Source organism: Chelmon rostratus, chromosome 8 (assembly GCF_017976325.1).
Source record: "Chelmon rostratus isolate fCheRos1 chromosome 8, fCheRos1.pri, whole genome shotgun sequence".
Lineage (NCBI taxonomy): Eukaryota > Metazoa > Chordata > Actinopteri > Chaetodontiformes > Chaetodontidae > Chelmon > Chelmon rostratus.
The window spans coordinates 2,192,018-2,217,437 of record NC_055665.1 but is presented as its reverse complement, the minus strand read 5'-3'; the positions used below and the strand labels follow the sequence as shown (position 1 = coordinate 2,217,437).

At 44.8% G+C, this 25,420-nt stretch overlaps 1 protein-coding gene across 3 annotated transcripts in view; it reads right to left on the bottom strand.

The window, feature by feature from the left end:
• The window catches only part of mef2d (myocyte enhancer factor 2d), a 97,479-nt gene extending 76,641 nt beyond the window's left edge, over positions 1–20,838 (bottom strand). For all 3 annotated transcript variants that reach the window (XM_041941660.1, XM_041941659.1, XM_041941658.1), the window contains exon 1: positions 20,647–20,838. The gene's annotated coding sequence lies outside the window, so the exon portion shown is untranslated. The remainder of the gene's footprint in view (positions 1–20,646) is intronic.
• Positions 20,839–25,420: the final 4,582 nt, after the last annotated feature.

Sequence of the window (25,420 nt, the reverse complement as noted above, 5' to 3'; positions counted from 1 at the left end):
TTCTATTCATCATCATATCCTCTGGGTAGGAAAGTATCCACATAAGACATTTAAGTCCAATTTGGGCAAATCCACGGCCGGGTGTCTGCTGTCGCCGCATTTTCCGATTTAGGCTGATAAGACAAATGTGTCTTTCCATGAAAGTTGTTCAATTTTCCTTAAGCTTAAAACAGTTTAAACTAATGAGTAAGATCCGATGCCTCCTCAAAAAGACTACCCATAATGCACTTCGTCCATCATGCATCTCATCTAACCTGGCCTGGCTCTCCCAATCCGGGGAAATTTGGTATCTCCCAGCCTGAGGAGCTGTCACAGCTAAAGGTCAAAGGTCAAGAGCAGCAAGACGAGCCCAAACAGACGCGGCAACCTGTTCCCTTCAACTGTCCGCCTCGCTCAGCTGCCGCCACAAAGGCTCCAGCCCCCCCCGAAGCCCGTCTCTGCTGCTACAGGCCTTCTGCTCGTCCAGGCCGCCACGCAGGAACCTTTTCAGGAGGCGCTTTTTACAGCTTCTTTTGGCTAAATCCTTCACTCGCATGTCTCAAATGACTCATTCAACCCTCCAGTATTCCTCTGCTTTCAAATTAAAGGTTGTTTTAAGGTGAAATCTATAAATTCTCATTGATTCTCTGTTTCATATTAAGGAAACACTATTCAAACGTGTTGGATGTAGTAGTAAGCTGTTCTGTCTCCCTGCCAAGCGACTTCAGGGAAACACGACCTCGCAGCGTTATCCCAATTAATGCTTTATGCTTATTGCTATAATATATTTTAATCTATCAAGTAAATTAAAGCCATAAATCACTCAACACCTGTGACTCCCACGCCAGCATGAGCGGCTGGAGAGCGGAGAGACGTTTCGCTTACGCCCAGAAAAATAAGAGCAGACGTCAGGAATTAAAGATTCATCCATGTTAATTTCAAAGAGTTGTTTGGATTAAGAGGTTTCGTGGGGCGGAAAAAAAAATCCCTTTTAAATTATCGTTCTTGTTTGAAGTGCTATCGGAAAAATCGTTCCGTGGCCAAAATCGACTGTTATTGCTCTGAGGATAAACAGCCTCCTCGAGCTTGTTGGAGCTAAATGCTACGAGAGCATAAAGGTCATGTGCTCGCTGAAAGGCCCTTCGTGCTGTCACGATGGCCTTGCAGTGGTCTGGTGAAGTGTTTGGGCTTAGTGCTAGAATCCCTTTTCCCAAATTCAGGATTATTTCATGACCTTGTGTGTCTTTGTGAGTTAATTTTACCCTTTGATGAGACAGTTCCTGATCTTAATCAATCTGCAAATCGCTGCCAGTCATCTTCCCGTAAAGCTCGTTAGCTGCATTCATGAAAACTGGCGACGGAAAAACGATGAGATCGATGCAGCTGTAAGCAACCGCTACCACGGTCTGCAGCGGTCGGGCGTGTTACTTCCTGCTAACATGAAGGTTCAACATCAGGCGGGATGAGCGCCAGTCAGATCAATCACAATTCAAGAACATTTTATTTCGCCAAAGTTCTTCCTAAATCCCTGAGGAACCTGTTTCAGTTGAGAACGAGTCCTGAAGGATGAATGTCATCCTGCTCATCAAAAAAAGCCTTCGTAGAAAAACATGTTGACGTTCCTCAAAGTAAGACATCAAAAAAACGTACAGTTTGGTAGCAAATCGGCTACAGACAAAAGAGGAGCTCTGTTGCTATGGCGACCTGCAGCTTTATACACTGTGAGCTCTGATTTAGAGCGACACTTCATCTGTTGGCTGGAACGATGTTTGAGTGTCCGGTTACTCCAGAAACCTTCACCAGGAAACAAACTGGAAATGAAAATGATGGTTAGCTGCAAAACGTGGTGTAAAATCATTTAAAGAAGAGGAAGAGGAGCTGGAAATGAAGAAGCCAGAAGACTTCAGAGGTCAGAACCGAACAGCTGAACACACGAAAAACCGCATCAAAGAGTCAAACTGTATCAGTCCGCTTGGAACTACTTTTCTCACCCAATCTGCACAAGGACGTCCAGCTGCGTTCGTCCTGTTTCTGGACTTTCTGTGTACTGATGAAAAAGCTGAAAGCCGGACGAGTCCAGTCATTTGTCTCGAGATATTTCCTGAGTGTTCTAGTGTTCCTGAGTCCAGGTATTAATCTGCTTTATCCAATCACGTGTTGACAAAGTGTTGAACTCGCTCCATCCTCGCTGTGAACCACTGAGCCTTTCAATCATGATGCTATCACCTGTTACCAATCAACCTGTTTACCTGTGGAATGATCCAAACAGGTGTTTTTGGAGCGTTCCACATCTTTCCCAGTCTTTAGTTGCTCCTGTCACAAACGTGTTGCTGCATCAGATTCAGAATCAGCAGATATTTACAGAAATCAATGAAGCTGATGAGGTTTTCAGTTGAGCTGATGTCAGAATGGATCAGCAAGTTATCACATTCGGTTGTTTTTATGTTTTACACGGCGCCCCGACTTTTTTTGGGATAAAACCAAGCAGTTTGACACACGAGCAGAGACCTGACCGTCATGGCGGTCGACAGAGGCACAAGGCGCTGTGTTTTGCACAAACAAATCCCCAAAGGCGACGAGGCCTTTGATGTGCAGCGGGGCGTTGAGGGCCACACGGAGCCGGCCCTCCCCCCCTCCAGCCTCCACGAGCTCCCTGACATTGACTAACACACACACACACACACACACACACACACACACACACACACACACACACACACACACACACACACACACACACACACACACACACACTTCTCCTCAGAAACAGCTGACGTTTTAACAGGCTTACAACAGCTGACAGGCTACAGGTGGGGCAGAGGGGACCCTTCAACCCTTCATAAGCCCTCCACCCCTCCTCCTCCTCCTTTTAGTGCCCGGCTCATAATTCCCTTCAGCAACACACACACACACACACACACACACACACACACACACACACACACACACACACACACACACACACACACACACACCTGTTGTGACTCCAGAGGAATTGTCCTCTGTGAAAAGCCTTCCTTCATACTGTATCACCCACCTACACACACACACACACACACACACATTAAAACAGGGCTTTATGACCCTCCAGCATGTGTTGGAGTGGCTCAGGAGTGTGTATGCTGTGTCCGACTGTAGCAACAGATGCTGCCGTAGACCAGAACTACAGGCTGAAAGCGCTAAGCTCCTTTGCTTTGCTTCGCTGGAGCCGGTGCCGGCATTACGGCGAGGAGAAAACCACGCTGTCATGTTAATCCATAATCATTTTAACCCACAATACCCAGGTTTTCACTTCAATCACCGCAGTGTACATCACAGTGACAGTTTGACCATATGATGTGGATCTTATAATCCCCAGGTCACGCTCCAGTCAGGAAATAATGGACCTCTAAGTTGACTGAACGTTTCCTCGATCAGATTCTGCAGCGAGATGCTTGTTCGATGGAGACCTAAAGGCTCCGTCACAGAAGTCTTGTTGAGGAATTTGGAGACGCCGCCCCCCGTGAACGTTCTCCCAACGCTTTTGTCAGACAAAGTTTGGTGCGAAGTGAATTGCGGTGGATATTTAGGACGGCGAGTGTCGGTTTGTAAAAAAGGAGCAAAGCTGGGAAGAAGAGAGGGGATTTGAAAGCGCAGCACTTCTTTGGATTGGATGAGAAAACCATGGGGTGAAAGGAAAAAACACATCTTTGGATTATTTATTCTTGCTGCGTGTGCAAAACAGAGCAAAAAAAGAAGTTTCCAGAACTTCTAGTGCAGACTTTCTAACCACCAAATCTGTCCTCTCATCATCACAGGGTACCTCTAACCGACTGCGACAAAGACGACGGTTTATCAGCGTTCATTTACACGGCGAAGCACGCAGGGCTGGCTGTTTTCAGAACAGCACGGAGCTCCGCTTCAACGCTGCCGGAGTTACGGGTTGTTTTCTCTGCGCAGCTCTTTCAAAATAACACATGAAATGAAACAGAACCTATAAATCTACTGATGCTAGTTTCCATGGCGCTGTAGGCAAACATGTCCACTGAGGGCGTTTATCATAATCTGTCGAGATCAAGACAGATGTCGTAAAAGCAGAGGACAGGCCGGACACAATAACATGAACAGCAGCAATGCAACCAGATGGATTTACAATAAACAGGACGTGAGGGTTCAGACGATGTCGGAGAGGTTTTACTCCACGCAGGGAACGTTTGAGACTGCAGCTCCTCTAAATTCAACACTGAGTGATGTGTCGGCCCTCCACTGATGCCCCTGTTGGCAGGGAGAGGCTACAAACCCCCACTGAAAAAATAAGAGCATTTTCTGAGCTAACGCCGCCGAGGTTCAGGTTTGATGGGGTTTAGGCACAACCTGGCTAGGGCTGAACTCTATCCTCTAACACACGAACTGAACCAGCCGACTTATTTTGCTATAAAAAGTTTGTCTTTTGACCTACATAGGTATTTACAAATTAGACATTATATTATAAAAAATACAGATTGGGAGAATATCAAAAGAGAACCTATAAGTATAGAAACCCATTTTATACATTTATTTGAGCACCTTGTATCAACAAAGAAACACATATCTCATATGTACAAACTGCTAATGTCAGATATGTCAGATAACACACTGCAGATTAAACAGCAATGAGAACTAAATACAACATTAGATGATGAATCTTGGCAAAACATTTGCTCGAGATGTCACGAGGGGATTGGACGTCAACTTTGGAAAGAATTTGACTGGAGGGTCAAAACAAGATTCTTCAGGACACCCTTAAAAACTTTTGTCTACAAAACCAAAACCAGCAATAAATGCTGGAGGAACTGTGGTATGGTTGGTGACCACACTCATATATTTTGGGACTGCCCAAAAATACAGACATTTTGGAAAAACATCAAAGAAGAACTGAAGAAGATTTTGGGAATGGACTTACCCCTGGACCCACTTATATTTTTATTGGATGTATTTCCTAACCACCTTTTCACTATCGAACAACGTTACATGATGCATATTTTGTTGATGATTGCAAGAAAAATGATTACTATCAATTGGATGAAAGCAAGCCCTCCCATGATTTCACATGGTTACAAACAGTAAGGCATGTCTCCATGATGGAGTCGATGACTGCTCAGTTACAGTTAAAAATGCCTACTTTTTTATGAAGATGGACAGCAGTCCTTGACTATCTTGGTTAGGACACCCATACCAATATTTTGTTTTTTGTCATTTATTTTATTTTTTTTGTACCATTTTTGTAATACTGTAGATTTGTATTGAAATAACTAAATGTGTGCTCTTGTATTGTTATTTTTATATGACAAATGAAGCCCAATCTCAAGATGAATTTTGTTTTCATGATGTTAATTGCCGGTTTTTTGCATTAAGGCAATAAAGCTAAAAAAAAAAAGTTTGTCTTTGCATCTTGGATGAATCGAAAAACTGCATGTTGGCTTTTAGTGAAGGTCAAGAAGACAAGACGTCCGGACGATCCTGTTAGCTACCACGAGCCAACGTTGGTTTCTTCAAACCATGACCACAATCTTAACCTGGCTGCCTACATTAAACCAAACCTTAACCAGCGCGGTGGCAGATCAGAAAACAGTAACCTAACTCCTCCTGCACAGCAGGGCACCTTCACTCTGTAAAGATCAGACTCTATGCGGTTTTCTAGTGTTGAAACTAAAAAAAGTGAAGCGGGCTGATGATGCAGAAACATTCGAACATCCCTCTGCTCTCGCTTTTCCCCCTCACGCTCTCTCCGCCTTCCTTGAGAAAGCGGGAGGACTCTTTCTCTCCGAGCCTGGTGGTGTTCCAGCTGTAATGTGATAACCAGTTCAATAACATAAACAACTGCCAGAATCCTCCAGAGGACGGATGCAGCGAGCGAACGAGTGTGTGTGTGTGTGTGTGTGTGTGTGTGTGAACATGAGTCAGTGGGTGGATGTCTGTGTGCGTTTGGTTTTACATGGGAGCGCGTGTGGGCTGGAGAGCAGGAGAGGCCTGGGCGAGAGGTGAGGACGAGTCAGCCATTGAACACCATCAAATAAAACGTTATCTAATGCCTGCGCTGACACGGCCCGCCAGAAAACAAGTACGCTCTCTATCGACTGAAAGCACGGCTGTGCCTTTGCCCGCGAAAAACACTCCTCGCTGACGCCGCGAGCCGCGCTCGCACATCAGAGCGGAGAAATGGATTTCAGCAGCACTTTAAAGGGCCATCAGGGTATCTGCGCACTTTCTGAGCACAAATTTAATGACTTCTAAGACCTTTTTAATCGCTCAAAAATGTGGCAGAAAGGGCTGGAGCAGAGGTACTTCAGACTCAAATAAGAAAAAAAAAGACAACACAGAAACTCTCCCAGCGTGTTAAAGTCCAGCAACACGACGCCTGCAGACACCTCAGGAGCAGAATCTCGACTACTGAACAAAGCTGTGCACGCTGTCCTTTTCAGCCTGAAGTAAAAAATAGAGAAATACAGTTTGCAATCATTCTATCTACACTAGCTGAATCCAGTCCCATCCTCCCTGCAGCTGCAAAGGATTTATATAGAAGATATTCATATATTTCAGATTTTAGACTTTTGTTTGACCTTCATCATGAAACTAGCTCTTTCAGGAGCTTTCACCATGTTCCATGGTCTTCATCAGTGGGCGGTGTTCAGTGAATGGTACAGATAAACTGATGCATTGTTCAGATGAATGACTGAAACCTCCAAAAAAAAAGCCAGCAGGGGCGCCAGCAGGATATTTTTGACTTTTAACTTCCAAGGTCAAAAACTTTTACCCTTCAAACGAAGGTGTTTTCTCACATGTTTTGTGTATTTACTACAAAAATCCACTGGATGTAACTGGAATTGAGTATTTGTGCATCAAATCTCAAGATGGATTAAATAAATGAGATATAAATACGGGTGGGTGGATTTCTTTTTTGAAACCAGAGACTAGCTGCTCCCGCCTGCTTCCAGCCTTTATGCTAAGCTAACCGGATGCTGGCTGCACCGTCATATTTCCTGCACAGATATGAGAGTGGAGGTTCCTGTAAATCATATTTTTGCTAAGTTTTAAATTAATGTTTCTTGTGAGGCTGCTTTGTGTGAAGACTTTGAGAAGTTTGGCCTCATCTGTTGAATAGAAAACAGACTGACAAATGGATCGAATTGGTTTTGAGCTGAAACTCAGATTTCAGAGTTTCAAATGATCCGCAGCACCAGGATCTGGATTTTACAATGACTTCATTCTGCATTCATTCTGTGCATTCGAACCTCTGTGAAAACCTCCTGAAATCGTCCTTTAACAGGGACGAAACGGCCCAATTTGAGCACAAATACACATTTTGTCCCTCGATAATACTCGCACACATGAACAGATACAGCGTGTGCATTCACGCATGAGCTCACATACACACGCCTGGAGTCATAGCAACATCACACGCTCGTACACAAACAGAAGGAAGTGTGTGACTTTGGAAGGGTGGAAAGGGGGTTTTTCCAGCTCCCTATCCCTCTTCTTCTTTCTCTTCTCCTCTCTGCATGGACCCGTTCCCAGCTCTGGGTAACGGCTATTCTGCAACCGAGGAAGAGCGAAGAAGAATAAGCCGCTTCCCCCTGTGCGCCCCCTCCTCTACCTCTCCACACTCCTTCTCCACTTTAGCTCATGGCTAACTCAATGAGCCCCGCGCAGATGGTCCCATAACACCGCCGCAGCTGTGCGACCGTAAAACGACGCCACGCCCCAGCGAGGAGGAGGTTGATATACATTCAGATATTCAAATGAGGCCATAACCTCTCTGCCGCGCTCCGCTGGAAGTGGAGGAGAGGTGTGGGAGGAATTCGATGGGAGGAGGGACTGGAGAGAGTGTGTGTGTGGGGGGGGGGGGGGGGGCTAGTTGATGATGATGAAGAGCGAAGACCTCGGATAAAAGAGAGGCAGGGTGAGGAAGAGAGGTGAGAGAGGGGGGGGAGTGTGAGAAGCTCGGGTGTAGTGTTTCAGCTCCTGGCTCTGCTGCTTGCTATTTCAGCTGTGCCGGAGCGCTGGCCAGCAGCCCCTGCTCTCACGCCATCGTAACCCCGTCAGTATGGTGGCACGGCACTCGGGCTGCATTCACTCCGCAGCTGAAAGTCTCTAATTCTTATTTCCCCCCCAATCTCACACAGATCTGATGTTTCCTCCTCAGTGTTACTGGCAAAGAAAAAGACTAAATTCGCAGCTTTTTCCCTCCAATCTGGACCACGTGGATCTGCGGCACCGGATCAGATCCTAATGCGCCGCAGCCCGCGTCGAGGCTCCGGCGGCGGCCGAGTTAATCTCACGTCATTCATCTGAAACAATCGTCATAAGTTTGGCACCGAGGCAGCTCGGCCCGAGCCAACGTGAGCAAAGAGGAAACAAGACAGGAAGGAACGCCAGAAAGCGAGCTGGTATTTAGGGAGACGCCTCGATTCAGGACCCGAAGGAAAGTGGCGCAATCAGAATGTAAATGTGTCAGAATTGAGGCGGAACAGGAGGTACGAACAGCGAAGTGATATTTTTCATTACTCATGCTCGTCTTTTTCAGCATCACTGGCAGTAGCATGGGGTTGCGACCTATAATAAATAAACTGTGATCCAAAGGATGTCAAATTTTAAGCAGCAATTTGGAACAGAAGATGAAGGCCAGCAGCGTGAGCATCCTTCACGCGTTTCTTCCGCCTCTTTCTGTGCAGCAGGAGGGTTGGAAATCTTGGCGTCGGCTGTAACAAAAACGATATCTGGCAAAAGCGACTTACAGTATGAGTTACTATTCAAGTTTTGAGTCAGCAAAAGACCTTTGATTATGAAACACTTCTGCTTCTGGAGGCAGAAGGAGCCGTGTTTTCTGAATCCTGAATGATGCATCGGGAGGTAGAAGCACTTTCCTAAAACAGACGTATGGCATTTCAGAGGGAAAAGAATCTCTCTTCTACATCTCCGCTCCCTCGCAGCTTCCTCCGGTCTTGTAGGTGTGCAGCGCTCCTTGATCCTCGTCCCAGCTTCTTCTGTTTTTTTTTTCTTCCTTTCTAATCTTTTGTGATGCATTGTTCTTGGAGCTCCCTGGCAACAACACCAGATCGACCTCCGGTGAACCCTCAGTGTGCTTCAGTCATTGGACGGAGAAGCCTCAATCCGAGCCGAATATAATGCAGTCGATCGCTGCTCGTTGTTGATTCTGACTCTCAGTAATCCTCCTGGGTTGTGCTGCTCTTGCTGGATCTCTGGCAACATCGGTAGCCTTTGATTCCAGCTGCGTTACGAAATATTGGGTTTGGAGTTATGAAATGCTTCACACACGTGTGATGCAATGGCAGCCAGGTCACTGCTATGACACTGGAATCAAAACAAGGACAGGTTTTGTAATTCTGTCAATCATCAGTAAGACATTGACATGAGTTTGAGAGACTCAAGTCCTTTAGCTGGAGTCCCGTGTCGGCAGGCATGAAATACGCTAATTACCTCCAACCTCCAAGACGGCTGTTCTCTAGCTAAGCTAAGGTGACCTTGACCTCCGACCTTCATGTGGATGAGGGCATGTAAAGGTCTTTTGGGGCAAATCAATAAAGTTTCACACACTGAAAGGGGGATAATATTAACATTTTATTATAAATACGATTAAAAAAAACACTCACGCTTAGTTAATTGTGATGATTTTCCATCATCCGTATAATCATGAATCGGGATAATCGAGAACATCCTCACATGAGAGACTTGAAAAAGCTCGTTGAAGCGTCGTCCTACATTGATTTCCTGATTAATTTTGATCGGCCACAAGGGGGCGCCTGCATTCAGTCATTCCAAAATCCAAAGCCTGCTTTAAATCGAAAATACTGTGGATTCCACACCGAAGCACAAGAGGAAGATGAGGTGCAGAACCTGTCGGAGGAAGGCGTCGTCCCCGCGGACCAACACCTCCAGTTTTAATTCCCATCGCTATGACAACCATCCAGCTTGGCCGAAAAGCTTGTTTTTCGCTAAAACAAAGACAAGACGTGTGTCCTATGAATGATGCAACAAAATGAATTATGTCTTAACAAAATGTAAAGCAAAGTGATTCCAGTGTGTTAGAGTCATTTTAAGAGTTTAAAGAATTCACATTTCATATCTCCGCTTAAATAACTGAAAGTTCTGTAGATTGTGTATTTCAATCAAAGCTATATGTGCTGTACATATATGATGGTTTAGGTACAACAAGACAGAAATTATAGAGTGAAATATCCATTTGTGCTTTCACTTTCAGTTCCATTCATTTGGTTTAATCACTTTTCCTCTGGAATGGAATTTTAAATAAAAGGCCGTATTGCTGAAGGCTGCCAGAAGCTGAACTAAATGGATTCAAATTGAGTTTAAGTGGATTTTGACACCACGGCCCAGTCAAGGTCAAGCCAGGCCTGCTTTTTGAGCCGCACTGCAACCCTGAGAGTGCTGCAAGCGCCTGGTGGGGAAGGTTAATCCTGCAAATTGTGCTGGGTTTAAGTTGCATTTAACCTACATAGACGTCGCAGGTTGTGTCTTCATCCCGGACCGCTGTCCTCCGATCCCACCACACACCCAACTCAATGTCTGTTTGGGAGGCTTTGCATCCGATGAGCTCTTCGGTTGATAAAGAGTATATTAAAAGAGGGAAATACAACTTAATCTGGATAAAGTGCCGCAGCGAAACCGAGCGACTGCAAAAGGGAAGAGAGCGAGATCACAGAACAGCACAGACACCCGCAGATGAGATGCAACGAGAGGCCAAGAGTCCTACAGATTCTATAATCCCTGATCAAAATAAATGTTACGTGCTTTCAGTGTTTTCATTTGCTTGTTTCTACCTCGTAGCCAAAATGAGGTCAGCACAGATTTCCATTTTGGCTCCAAAGCGGGTTATTTCCAGCAATTTCTTCCGAGGCAGACTGGATAAATTTAGTGCCCTGAACAGTGTATTTATAGCAAAAATCAACAACTGAGTAGGGATTTACCACACAGGTTTTTTTCTTCTTCGTTTCAGTGTACATTTTATGTAACAGATCTTCATAGAATGATCAGTGTGAACGGACCCGGTGAGCTGTGTGACTAATGTTGTTCAACAAACAAAATGGAAATTATTCCACAATTAAACCGTCGCTGGAATCGGAGCAGCGGATCCTTTCGGCGCGGGGAGGAGGAGGTCGGCACGCAGCTCAAGGGCACGTTGGCTGAACACTCAGATACAATCCTGTGACCTTTCAGATTACAAGATAGTCTCTTTAAAGTCCAGGCCACCCTGCTGCCCTACTTCTCCAGAATCCATCATCTGAGGACGGAGCAGAGGAATTCTGCGCCGCTCTGTTTATCTGCGAGATGAATGGAAAGTCTGTGGCAAACCACAGAAGGTTGATTATAATTTAGGCCAGGGTGACAGTCGGGGCAAACTCCACAGGAATTTGGGATCAGATTTTCCCTTTAAGCTCGGCGGCCGCGCGCGCCACCGCCACTGAAAGCCGAGAGCCTCGGCCGCCGCTCGTCCAGAAAGCCACAACATATCAGGTTGTTTTCATGGCAACGCAACTTCCTAACGTTTCATATCACATTTCACTGATTAAAACAAATAAATACGGGCCGGCTCCCTGGTAACCACCAAACTATTAAAGGGAAGGAGCAGGAAATAAACAGCCCCGGGAAGCAGCTCCGGACGTGAACCGTTGTTTCCACCACATCTGAAAACTGTGACAAGCAGGCGAACTACATCCACGACAGCAGCAGAGCCAACGCGCTGCTCTCTGTCATGTGCTGCTGTGTCACTGTGATGTTGGAGAACAGAAAGAGGCGACTAAAAACACCAGAAAGGCCAGTTTGGAGGTCAGTTTCTAAACTGGTTTCCTTTCTGGCTTCAGAATGTGGCCCAATTAGAAATCTGTCCAAGTCCAATATTGCCTCTGTTTGAGCTCTGTTTTTGGTTTCCACCAGCTCCTGAGGGAAATATCTGGCTCTTCAGCTGCTGAATGCTGCGCGACGATGCTACGAGAGCGGCGAGAGCGAACCGATACGGTCACGTTGAGGCCGAAATTCAGAAATAAATTCAGCATAAAGCTGCAGGAGCTGCAGAATCAGCTGATAATCCTCTGGAGGTTCATCACTGAGACACCTGACACACTGTTATTATAAAAAAAATCAGTTACAGCCGCTTCACAGAAAAAGCTTTCGTTTGGTTCTTGCATGGCTGAATGTGTTCACACAATATTTAACATCTTTTCCTAAATGGAAAAACTATTTTATTCATATTTCTCTTTCACTGTTTGGTAGAAACCACCTGCAGCCTGTGGAGCTGGAACGATGGACCGATGGAGTTTCTGGCTTCCTGGAAAGATTCCTCTGATCAAAAAAGGACTAAAAAGACTTGTTGTTGTTCCCCACAGCAGGTTCTGATTCCAGGTTTCCAAAATTCACCTTTTGGTCGGCGTTCTGCTGAGAACTTCAAGACACTCCCAGAAACGATTGAAGTGTTTATCACTAGATTTCTGTTTCAGGCCAAACCTCTCAATAAACCCACATGTGAGGAAAAGAAGCCATCTATAATTGACAACTTGAAAGTTTCATTAAAAAATGAAATATTGCTGCTGTTTGAACGACGTGATGAAGAGCAATAAAAAGTGACTGCCGACATGAAAGTGAAGCACATTTTGGGATTCTATTAAATCTATGAGTCATCTGAAGAGCTCGGCTTATGAAATACTTATGCATTTTAAGATTGAATCGTCTGTTTGTTAAATATTGAATGGTGAATTTAAAATGGCGTAAGTGGCGACATGTTTGACTTTTTATTGACCCCGTTAGACACCGATCCAAAAACTCGCTGCAGTCGGACGAACTGCAGAATATTCCAACATCGCAACCCAGAGGAGCGTCTCGATCAATCAACTCCAATAATTAAAAGTTTGATATTATCGAACAGCTTCTGGCATCAGAACACAAACACCCCGCAGGCTGAGCGACGACTCCCTCTCTGACCCGCACTCACTGTTAAATAAACCAACGTTAGCAGTTCTCTCGGCGGGGAGGGGGGGCCAGATGACTTTCTTAAACACATCCCTCCTTACAGGCAAATGTGATTTGTTTGCACAAAATGCTTTTAAGGCTTAATCATTAATTTCCTCAAAAGCTTTCGGCAAAGATAAATATGCTTAAAAATTAAATTTCAACTTTATCTGCAACGTTGCCTTTAATTTCGTCTCTGCTTCGTCACTGCTGCCGCTCTGCACTTCCAGAGACTGGCTGTCAATCAAACGGGGTGGGCGGAGCTTTCTGTAATTGGTGAACTTCTTCGTCTTCTGTTTATTTCAGACGTTGAACACATCACTTCGCTGCAGAAGATGAAGTTTCCCGAAGCCAAAATGTGACCAGGCACTGAGTGGCAGGTTTATAGCTCAGTAAAAAAGATTCCATGAGTAAATTAATCAGATAAGAATACTCAAAAAGTTTGATACTGAGACCACAATAATCCCAGCAAGACCAGAAAACCTCTCATTAAACTGCACTGTGTTATCCACTGTCAGAAAATCCATTTTCAATATTTCCTAAATGGTTTAGGACCTCAAAGACACCAAGCGATCAACAGATTTGGGTCATTTTGATTAGAATTTGATTTGATATTAGAATTTTTATGGGTTTTTTTATTTGCACTGTTGATTAAACAGCTGAATAATTTGTTTTCGTTGCCACTGTCACTGTTTTATTGACTCAGCAATTAATTAACTACAGAAAAAAAGAGTTTTTTGTTGCAGTGTTCATGATGTCACAGCATTTGTTACTTACATACATTTCTCTACTATAATAATTAGTACAGAATAAGAAGGAGGTATAAGAGCAGCGACAACATCAGCTAAAAATGTGACTGGAGAGAAAATGGTGGTGAGTGTCCAGCAGCAGCTGAGGAGCTCACCCAGGCTGCAGCCTGTCCAACACAAACACAGCTAAACCAACAGGCAGCCACCACCAGGCTCCATCCTGAACCACCACAATCAGCACTCAGCTCAGTGAGCAACTTCACTCCTCCTCCTCCTCCTCCTCCTCCTCCTCCTGGGGGTGGGTCTGCATCACCTCCCTGCCTCACGGACTGACCCCCCTCCATGTGCTCATTAGCTTAATTGATGTTTAACCCGTAGATCAGCAGCTGATGATGGCTCAATTAGGAGCTTGCTTGCTAGAGGACAGGGATTAGTCCTGTGTAAGTAAGGCGGTTTGCTGCCCCGCAGCCGTGGCTCCTCTGGACCCTAATCCTTCAGTCCGGCCCCGAGGGTCAGAGCAGGGACGACGTGTTGGCAAATACTTTCAAATACACTACAATGAGGAACAGCTGGGGATCTAGGGCTGCAAATAATTATTATGTTCATTAGCAATTAATCTGCAGATTGTTTTCTTGATTAATCCATGAACAATCGAATGTTTGGTCTATAAAATGTCACCAAATGGTGAAAAATGTCAAATGTTTGCTTAAAAAATCAGAATTAATGATTAACTGATCATTAAAACTTTTCAATGATCGACTTATCGATTCATAAGTTACTGAGTCAGGTCTAAATATTTCAGTACAATGTGTTTAAAACTATTTTTTTGTACATAAAAAGCCGCAAAGCCGCCATCCAAGAAAATCACCTAAATTTAAACAATATGCACAATTATGATCCATAACAGGACTATTAGACCAATAAAGGAGCCGGTAAACGATTACTAATCTGATGGAGGTCAGTTTGGTTTGGTGCTTTTGGGGAAGTGAGACTGACCCAAACCTGACCGAGACCCAGTGACTCGAGTGAGACCCCCTCATAATGACCCTCTGTGGTACAGCAACAGCGAACAAATCCGGCCCGCGAGGCCGTTTCACAGCGCGCTCAGGTGGAAACTGACGTCTGATAGAGACGGTTCTCACGCTCTGAAAGCTTAGCACGGGAAAATGGGCCGAGAGCTAACCACAGTCTGGGCAGGACGGATGCTCGGATTCAGCTTCATCCTTCAAGTGTTCCCAGCTGCTGTGAAAATGAAAGCTGGTAAATGACTGCAGAGCGAAGCAGGTTCACGCTCAGCCACAAATACAGGAATCAAACACATTTCAGCTCAGAGAGGCCAGAGGTTCTGGACCGGGGAGACGACACAAAAAGTGTTAAAAGTGAAAACACGTCGCTGAAAATGTTTCTCCTCTGGGTTTGAAGTTTCCTTTATGTTAGTGTGACATAGCTAAAACAATTAGACCCACGCTTCACTATCTGTGGATTTACTGTTTAGTGTCTAAAATGTGGAAACAAACATCATCTCATCCAAACTACAGCTGAACGTTCATTCTTGACCTTGAAAAGAGCACTTTGGCAAATAAAAACCTCTGATCACAGCGCTGATTTACATGCTGCTTCCAGCACTTTCAGCCACATCTCATGGCCTTCGTCGGGCGATGGAGCTCAGTGGCACCTGAAGTCTTTCTCAAGCGATTAATCGCGTCGACGGAGCGGTATGAACCCGCTGTATGTGATCAATACAATCACTGCAGCCGTCAACACGTCACAGCTCAACATATATTCTAAACTCGCTGCGCTCTCAGGGAGCACGTTCATTCACGGCTGAAGCAGCGTTTAGTGCCATCCACCCACGCTGCCATTAAAAACCGCTTTACTACATTTTTGCAGCGCCGACACGATCAACGGCGATCTGACAGTCGCGCGAGTTTTCCCGACGAGCCCCGCTTTGCTTCGCTGCTGATCTGGGCACGAGAAACCGAGAACGAATCCAAACCAGAACTGCAGCGCGCTGAACTTTTCCATTCTGGTTCGGGAGGTGTGAAGAGCAGCACCGGGAGAGGCAAATCCTGCCCGGTCTGGTTCCTCCACCCTGCGTGGCGCTCTGGCTGCAAGCACAGAAGGGAGGCCATTTTGAAAGCGCAGCAGGGGGAGAGTGGATGGCGAGGTGAGGCTCGCTGCTGCTACTTCCCACATTAAGTGGCTGATGGTCTCCTCTTTGTGCAAAAACACCTTTGGCTTTAAGTTCCATTAACGGAGAGCGAGCGAGGATGTTTCTGTCCCTCGTTCAGTGTGCTGGGGTAAAGCGCAGCCCCGCCATGATTGAATCACAGCCATAATAGCAGAAGGCAGCGGCCTGCTGCGCGCCCGAGTTCTTCCTGTTCTCCTCGCTCAGCGTGGGAACAGCCGCGGACAAAACCTGCCCTGGAATCAGCGCACAAAAGAGGCCGTGACAACAACACGACCGGAGCAGGTAGTAATTGCTCCTTTCTGCCGAAAACGCTTCGTCCGCTTGAAAAGGAGCGCGGCTCGAGGCGCGAGCTTTCGGTCCGACGGGGGCACGCTCGTCCGACCCGGCTTACGAGGAAGGCTTTTCTGCCGTCGCGGGACGAGAGCGCGGGTCGGCCGAAGGCGACCGTGCAGAAAACACGCGTCCGCAGAGGTTGTGCGAGGTTGAGGCTGGGTTAAAAGGTAGACAGTGAAATCGATGAGGCGGCGGGAGGCTCGCCCTCCACAACACGGCGGCTCCAGGAGCTCAGCTCACCTCTGCTCGCCGCTAAAACTCAACGCTTTTCTTCCCACTTTCCTCGGCGGCAGAATATAAAACAAACTTTCAGCCTCCGCCGAGCGTCGAGGCCATTTTCTGCTCCCGCCGGCTGACGCGGCCTGAGCTTCAGCAGTGATTAAAGCACATCGATACTCGGCCGGGCCAACAAACAAATTGATCAGGGAAAATTAGACCCCAGTTAAAATTACAGAGCACGCCAAAGTCCCCGTTCCACTGCGAGAGTCTGGAGGGTCATGACTAACGGAGAGTTCTGGCAAATCCCTCAGGGGGTTAATGTGTCGCTGTTCACTTGCTCTTCAGTTTAACTCAAATGAACTGGACCTTATTCCTCCTCCCAGAGGCCGTCTCTACTCCACAGTTTCAGCTTTCATGAAACCAACAGAAACATTTCCAGCTGCTGTACGACTGTCTTATTATTTTAGCAATAAAAAATGTTCATCACATCTTCAAATAATCACTTGTTTTGTCCAAAAAATACCCAAAGATATTTAATTTACAATTATGTTAAACAGGAGTAAATCCTCACATTTGAAAAGCTGAAGCCAGAAAATATTTTTTCTGCTGTTTTCTCATTAAACCCAATAATCAATAAGCAAAACTTTGGTAGATTCAAAGTTGAATCTGTGTGTCATATGCGACTGATTTTCTTCTCTGTTCTATTTACATTGAGTTCAGTAACAAAGCTAATAAATAATATCAAAAAAGAGACCATACATTGATTACCGGCTGTTCTGGAGCTTTCAATTATCTTCCTCAGCAGATGGAGTTCGTTTTTTTTCTGAGCACCTGAACTAAGACTTCTCCTTCATGTCGGCCATGTTGGCTTTGCTGCTTCGAGGCCAACATGGACGAGAACTCCTTTAAAATAAAACGTCTCCAAACAAACTTCATCTTCTGAGGAAGCTCCAGAACGGCCACTAACGGACAGATGGTGTCAATACATTTCTACATTTTTCCTTTTCTGCTAAAAAAAAAAGAGAGAAAGTAGCACATTTCCTCAAAGATTTCCTAGAAATTGAGCTCAATGAATCTGTTTCTCTTATTAAAAACAAGGAAGTGGCTGTTAGAGCCGAACTAACATAACGATCAGACTCAAAGTCAGAGAGTTTGACAAACATATTCTGATATTCAATTAATTGTTTCAGTCATTTATCAAGCAGAGCTGTCAAACATTCTCCGGCTTTTCTCTGGAGTAAATGAATAAATAAACACAGCATATATGAGACAAAAGAATTCATTTCTCCTTGGAGTCTGAGAAATGATCATATTTCACAACAGATTGATAAAGACAACCAGCAGACGAATTGATAATGAAATAATGTTTAGCTGCAGCTGGAACACCGGTGTGATCACAGCCGTTGGGCACACATGCTGAAGGACCTCACGCTGAACTTTTCCACGCTGTTACGCAGGAGAGGCGACGTGTTTGTGCACCGACAGACACCGACGCTCTCTGTAATGTCTGGACAGCACGACGGCCGACCGCCCGCGTTTGCAATTCAGCAGGAAGCTGCGGCAGGAGAGAATGATTGTACTTCCTCAAATTAACAGCAGCGAGGAGGGAGAGGAGGGAGAGGAGGGAGAGGGGGGAGAGGGGGGAGAGGATGGCTGTTTTTCACCCCGCTGTGTTGTGACTGTAGCCAGCAGAGCACACGATGGAGCACATGGCTGAGCGTCAGGAAGGAAAAACCAAAACGCAGAGCCGTTTCCTCTCCAGCTCCGACTCCGAATGTGGACGGATGTTCAGGAGAATTAATTCGGAGATTACTTTCACTATTAAAAACTGCCTCCTTAAGTTCTGTCCTGGCACGGAGCTTCACTCTGTCGATGAGAGCGGCGCACAGCTTCGCCCGCAGTCACGGTTCTCAGGGACACAAAAGCCCATTACTGGAGCTGAGCCCATAAGTTATCTGCAGCTTAAGCCCCTTTTCACTGAACAAGTCCAGCTACAATATTTTGTTCAATTTATGGATTGTGTTCCTGTGTGAGTACACGAGTGAAAGGGAGAGCCCCCCCAGAGACTCTGCTGCATGAATGTAATGCCAGCAGACGAGTCACATCTGAAAGTGAAGTGCACTATTAACAAGATCTCAACAGTCCAACAACCAGCTGATGGAGATGATGATGATGGTGATACAGGCCTGGTTGTAGTGGGAGGAAGGGTAAGATAAGGTAAGGTAGTGTGTGTGTGTGTGTGTGTGTGTGGTAGGGGGGTTCGGAGCTCCTATTAGCTTTGACATCTTGACAACGTCAGAAACAACAGAGTGTTTATTTTTGTTTGTCAGCCAAAACCCACGCTCGCTCATACCTCAGACACACACACACACACACGCACACACACACACACACACACACAAAGGTGCTGACATAAACCTGTCTCCATGGTGAAATTTGACAAAACTCGTGAGGATTTATCGTGAAGGTGGAATTTAACCAGCGCCGCTTTCTTCAAACAGCTGCAAACTTCCAAACAGGCATTTGTTAGAAGATCTGGAGCTTTAAACCAAAGGTTTAGTTTTCTCTGGACGATGTTCTGACTCTGGGAGACAGCTCTGATGCAACCTCACTTTCTGATTCAGCCTGGTAAGACGGGTTTACCTCAACACAGGAATCCTGAATCATAATTAGTTAATTCTTTAATGAATATTTACAGTCTGGGTGTTTGTAGCTCTCTTAGCCGATGCTACTTGAACTGAGAGATTCAGGAGCAGGACACATTTGAGTGCTGAGGTTTATTTTATGGTCTCTAATAATCTTCTCCTACATGCAACCACCCTCCCAAAAATGGCACACCTGCATCCCCATATTACCTGTCTTATCTAACAAACACCGGTTCCACTGAGTATCTGAGGCGTCCTAGTGCCCAAGACTCACACAGACCTGCTAATCTGCTCTCCTCGGACTGCTGGAACGCTTTCCAGCACTGCTCAGCACCCTTATCTGGACTGTCTCCCGCGGGATCCTGTGACACCTTTCTGGCAACATGGACTTTACCTGCAGGCGCTGCTGAAACACTCATCTGTCCGTGTTGCAGCACATCCCTCTGCTGCACTAGATAATGATGCAATAGATAACAGTTCCTCCTGCCTCCTCCTGACATGAGAGACTTCTCTCCAGAGACATATTCTCATTGCCCTCTAATCCCAGTCACCTGCCTCTCTGAGATGCTGCCAAACCAGCGCTGGGTGCGGGGAAAGCTGGCAGAAAGGACATTTATCATCCCCCCCCAAAAAAAATCTCTAAGATAACTTGACGGGAGTTTTATTCGGGTTTATTGATGCCATCATTACAGGGCTGCTTCCACGAGCAAAATGGTTTCCGGGTTGGAGGAGGAAATTAGAAGTTTGATGGCACTCTCTCCCGGGAGAAAAGCAATTACGCACAGCAATGAGAGCACAAATGTCGGAAATGGGCTCATGAAAGAGACATAAAATTATTCGACAGGCACAATAGCTCAAAGGATATGAGGAAAAGCATCCAATACGTTTCTTTTATAAAAGGAACACAATTTCACAAATCACTACAGTTTTCCTGTGGCAAAACAGTGCTCTGTCTTTATCTGCCCGCTGCCTCGCTGCTGTTTAAACCTGCCATTTAACGCGTAAACGAAATTGATGGCGCGATAAAAGTTGCCAATAACCTCGACGTGCTTTTCTGGGGGATTAAATCCACTTGCAGAAATGAAGAGAAATCGCATCAAAACCAGGCTGACACTTGTCGTAAATCGTTTCTGACAGCTCCTAATGGAGTGTTATTACTGTTGCGCACACGGCTCAAACCCACCGGCTGCGAGGCGTTATTTACAGCAGGTCTGCGGGACGGAAACGCGCAAAAACACAGCGCAAACACAGCTTTAACCGCGGTACTGACGTTAAGTTAGCAAACTACATGAGGCACCGCGTGTCCTTGACACAAAACACTGAGGGATACGGAGGCTGCCCGGGCAGCGCCGTGCAGAGCCTCCTCAGAGTTACCACAACCACAACACCGTGCCGGCGAGCAACTCCGAGCCGAACGTGCAAAAACGTGAACAACACCGCAGCGTCTGGGAGCACAGCTGTCAGAAGTGCCAAAACACAGGAAGAGGCAGAAAATGTGGCAAATGCAGGGCCAAGCTGGTGAGGAGTGACTTACCCGAGCAGTGTATCCACATCTGTTTGATGACACGGGAGCTTCAAACGTCACACTTTGTTGCATTCAACACGCACAGAAGGTTTAACGGAAGCCGAGCAGTAACTCTCCGCCGACCGCGGTGGGCTACCAATTAAAAAATTCTTCCCACTTGATGTACAAGGTAACTATTTAGTTATGGCAAATGGTGCCTAATCTATCCTGTGGCATTGCTTTATGATTGACAGGAGCGCGGCCAATGGGGGCGAGCTGGCCGCGTCGCTTCGGCCAATCAGATCGTCCGCACGGAGTTGGTGGAAGGTGAGCTGTGAAGTAGGAAGGGCTGATGGCGACATCATGTGTTAAGAGTTTATATCCCTCCGCTTGTCATGTTTTGAGTGCAGCGACTCTACTTTAACTGCTTTTCTAAATATTAACCAACTACAAATCACAGTTTACAGTCGGCGCGAAGTTTGGTTATCTTTGTTAGCTTCGTAATAGTCCACTACAAACATTTAGCACAGTAAAAATGAGTCATTATCATTTTTAAAAAATAAATACAACAGTTATATGTGAGTGAAAGCCGTCATGTAGACCCCACAAGTTGTACATTTACCCAGCAGAGCAGATACTAGCAGCAAAAGCTATTCGGTCAGTTATTCGCTTAAATAAAACGTAATTTTACGCTTTATTTGTACAAGCTAAATGTTGTAAACGCGTGACTAAAAATGTAATAGTCCGCGTGGCCTCTGCTGTGCTTTGCCGGGGTGTCCAATGAGCGATCATGCGCGAGTCCCCGCCGCCCTACTTTATCTGTTCACGGCGGAGGAACACGATGTTTACAGTGAGCGGAAGAGTGACGTACAGTGACAGATGCAGCAGTGTGGCGCGTGAGGTCTGTTCGAAACACACGTACAGAAATTTACCTTCACGCGAGCGCACGTTTTAAGGTGTGCACGCAGAGGGCGTACACATTCTGGTTTATACCTTTTTTTGACTATTTTTTTTACTTTCTACTGTATGTGCGCAAGGCTACGTCACGTCACGTCACCGTGGAGCAAATGGCTTCACTGCGAGATTTAAAGTAATACAGCTCGTGCATGTCAGAGAATCCAAACACAGACAGTTAGTTCAGTATTTATTTAACAACAGTAGTGGACCAATCAAATATCACATAATTTTAACACGTCTCACATAGTAAACAAGCACATTAATAAAACAGTGTGAAGGCAAACTGGAGTTAAAGGTATATAAAGATAAGGAAAACAATTTAAAGCCTACATTTGTCAAAAATAAATAAATAAAATAAAGGTAAGCAACTATGTTTTAAGTCAATAATATTTTTTTACTCTTTGTATGTAATGTATATATGTAGTTGATTTTTATTTTGTATCTCTTTTTTATTGTCTGTTCTTTTTTAACATCCCCTGTTAATTCTTGTTATTATTGCTCTTTGTTATATCTTAATTTCCCCCGTGTGGGATCAATAAAGTTATGTCTTATCTTATCTTTAAGATATATACAAGAATAAAACATTAAAACTTTACTGAATGGCAGATAACATCGTTCAAAGTAGAGCCGCATGCTGCTGCTGTGATGATCAGTATGTCAATGCTAAAGTGAAAAACTTAACATAAAATGTTCAGATATTTCACTAATTCACAGCGTAATGTTGCTATAATATCACAGTTAGTATTAAACTGTTTGAATACACAGTCCAACTTGCAGTAGAGGAGGAAGTGAAGCAACTTACTGCAGTACAAATACCAATACAACAATGTAAACTACTCTATTACAAGTAAAAACTCAGTGCAGAAGTATTGTCATGAAAATGTCATTTAAGTAACAAAAGCACTTGTTCTGCAAAAAAAAATGTGATTGATGTATTGTTATATATGCAATAATTAAATCGTTAATACTGATGTAACCTTGTGGAAGCAACATTTTACTGCTCGAGGTGGAGCTAGATTTAGTTCAGCGGTTCCCAAACTGGGGATCAGGTAACTCCAAAGGGTCCCCAGATTAATCTTCGGGGATATGTGATGATTAATAGGAGAGGAAAGAAGCAAAAACAAAGCAGCAAAGATACAAAAATCTGCATTCATTTTTGTACATTTCCCTAATATTTGTTTTTGGTTTTGTTTTTTTTTTGTAAGGGACTGCAAACTAAAAAGGTCTGGAGTCACTGATTTGATCTTTGACAGTGTGTTGTGTTTAATAAGGTTATACAGTATATTTTTATGTGAAACCTGAATCTGCAAATGTGCTTAGTTACTTTCCAACACTGCCAACTTGTAAGCTTGTACACGCTTGCATTACGAGAGTATTCCTGTCTAACACATACATGATGTGCAGGCCTCAGCTGTGCAGAATGTGACCTCAGGTCAAGTCTAAAAGGGAAGTGAAGGATAGCATGAGTGGCAGCAGGGGTGTGGTGTATGTACTAAAACGTAATGCAGCATACCAGAACACACGCTACTTGAAATAGGAAACCACATCCACGTCCGAAACATTTGATTAACAGTGAAATCTAATAAAGGGTTTGAAGTGAGGTCAAGAATCCTTCTAAAATATAAAACAGACTGTGGTAAGACAATAAAAACCAGAACACTGGAACCAGACAAACAAACAGCGGTGGAGGAAGTGCTCAGATCCATTCCTTAAACACACAGTATGTCATTTCTGCCGCTAGGAGCGTCTCCATCAAAATTTACTGCTTTTACATCCTCAAGATGTAATTTGAGGATGTCGTGAGGTAGCGTGGCATCATGGGAGTTGTTGTCTTCATTGTTAAACAACCACAACTGCCAATGAAAATCTGTCTGATGTGACTCAGGCACAAAAGTTCATGTATGATGTATTTAGATTGTTTTTTGTCACATTTTCCAACTTCCTTCCATCACTCTCTGAAGAATCATCTTGTGTTTCTCGTGTCGCCATTGACAGGTGATCAAATGAAACACACCTCTACCTTCATTACACTTACAGATTTCTCTGGGTTTGAACATTGTAAGTACACAACTTAAGGATGGAGGATCATATAGACACACTGCTGCCTGTAGTATTCCTACAATATTCCTGTAATATCAATATGATCATTCAATGTCTGTGCTGCTAAAAATAAGACCAAACCACCTCTGGAACTGATTATTTTAGGTGCAGATCCAGGTTTTACTACAGATGTTTGGTGTAAGGCACATGGGTGTGTATGTTGGTTGCAGTCAGAGTAAGTACATAAGTATTAACAACAGCATGTAGTTAAAGTATCAGGAGTGAAAGTAATGATTCCACAGTAAAATGACCCCTGATATTGATTAAAACCACATTTTACTGTTGTAGCCTCTACAGGGGGTCTCATCGGGGTCGGGCCTTTCCAAAGGGCCACCAGATAAATCTGAGGGGTCATGAGATGATTGATTGTAGAGGAAAAAAGAAAAACAAAGTTCTGATACACAAACCTGTTTTTATTTTCTGGACTTATTTAATGCAATAACGGATCATTTTACGTCTTTGGGCCTCGAACAGTTATTGAAATGAAACCATGTGGGAGGTTTCGAGTGGAAATGTAACAACTCAAAGACATCTGAAACAGGTCACAAAGGTTGAAAAAAAGTGGTTTAACAATGTATTTTATTCTATAAGCTGATCATACTGGATGTTTTATATATGAAATATTAACTGTAGTGCAATAAAAGGTGCAAAATTGTACTTATTATTTTATTTAACCTTTATTTAACCAGGAAGTCCATTGAATTTAAATCTCTTTTTCGAGGGAGGCCCACCATTACAAAGTTAGAAAATTAATAAAATAGAGCATGTCAAGAACAGAGAAGGGACAACAGGACAGTCTTACAGTTCAGTATTTGAGTAAATGTACTTAGTTACTGCAGGTAAAGTTTATGAAGAGTGAAAAAATCCAGCAGACACAGCAGGGAGGAGGAAGGACGGTGGACTGGAGGAAGGACAGTCACAACTCTGCCGCTTGTTTGCCTGAAATCAGCTTTTTCAAATGTTTCACAATGTTTGGGTGTGCTGTTAATTGTGGGCGTCTCCATCAGGGTGAGGCAGGAGTGACACCTCGTCAACATGACTGACTGTGTTTGAACCTGACCTGCTGAGGGAGATAAGATCAGATAAGACTTTATTCATCCCATGCCGGGGAAACTCCGAGAACATGATATGTCCTGTAATGAAGTAGATGAAGAACGAAGGAGAACCACGAGTACTGAAGAAACTAGTAGTAGTAGTAGTAGTGTTGACAGCAGCTCAGACACAGAGAGAGGGAGCGACACAGGGGGAGATTACACAGTGTTTTCTGCTTTGCGTAAGGAGCTTATGTGATGGGGCTTTTCAGAGGAGAATTGCTGCAGTCAGATGGACGTCCCGCTGCCTTCCGCTGACGCCGTCCTGCTCGTACAGCTGGGTAGCCCAGCGGTCAGCCGCTTGGCTCCGAGGTCAGGGAAATGCCACGGGAAAAATGACAACAAACAAGCACAGCCGGGCCAGAGTTTGGAAACAGGAAGCAGAGTCCAGGGCAGGACTAGCGCCATGCTCAGAGCTGCTGAGCCGGCTGCTGTTCACGTTGCAGCTTGAATAGTCCACCTTTGTCGTTATCGTAGAGCTCACATCCCTCTGCAACGACAGAATTTCTTTTTGTTTTATTGCCAGCCAGCAGGCTCTTTTATTCAGCAACAATAACTACAGTTTGGCGCCCCCTGTTGAGGCATGGCATAGCTCATGAACAGCAGGTCACTGGGTGCGGGGCATTGTTTTCATATCATAATTAATTTTCCAGGAT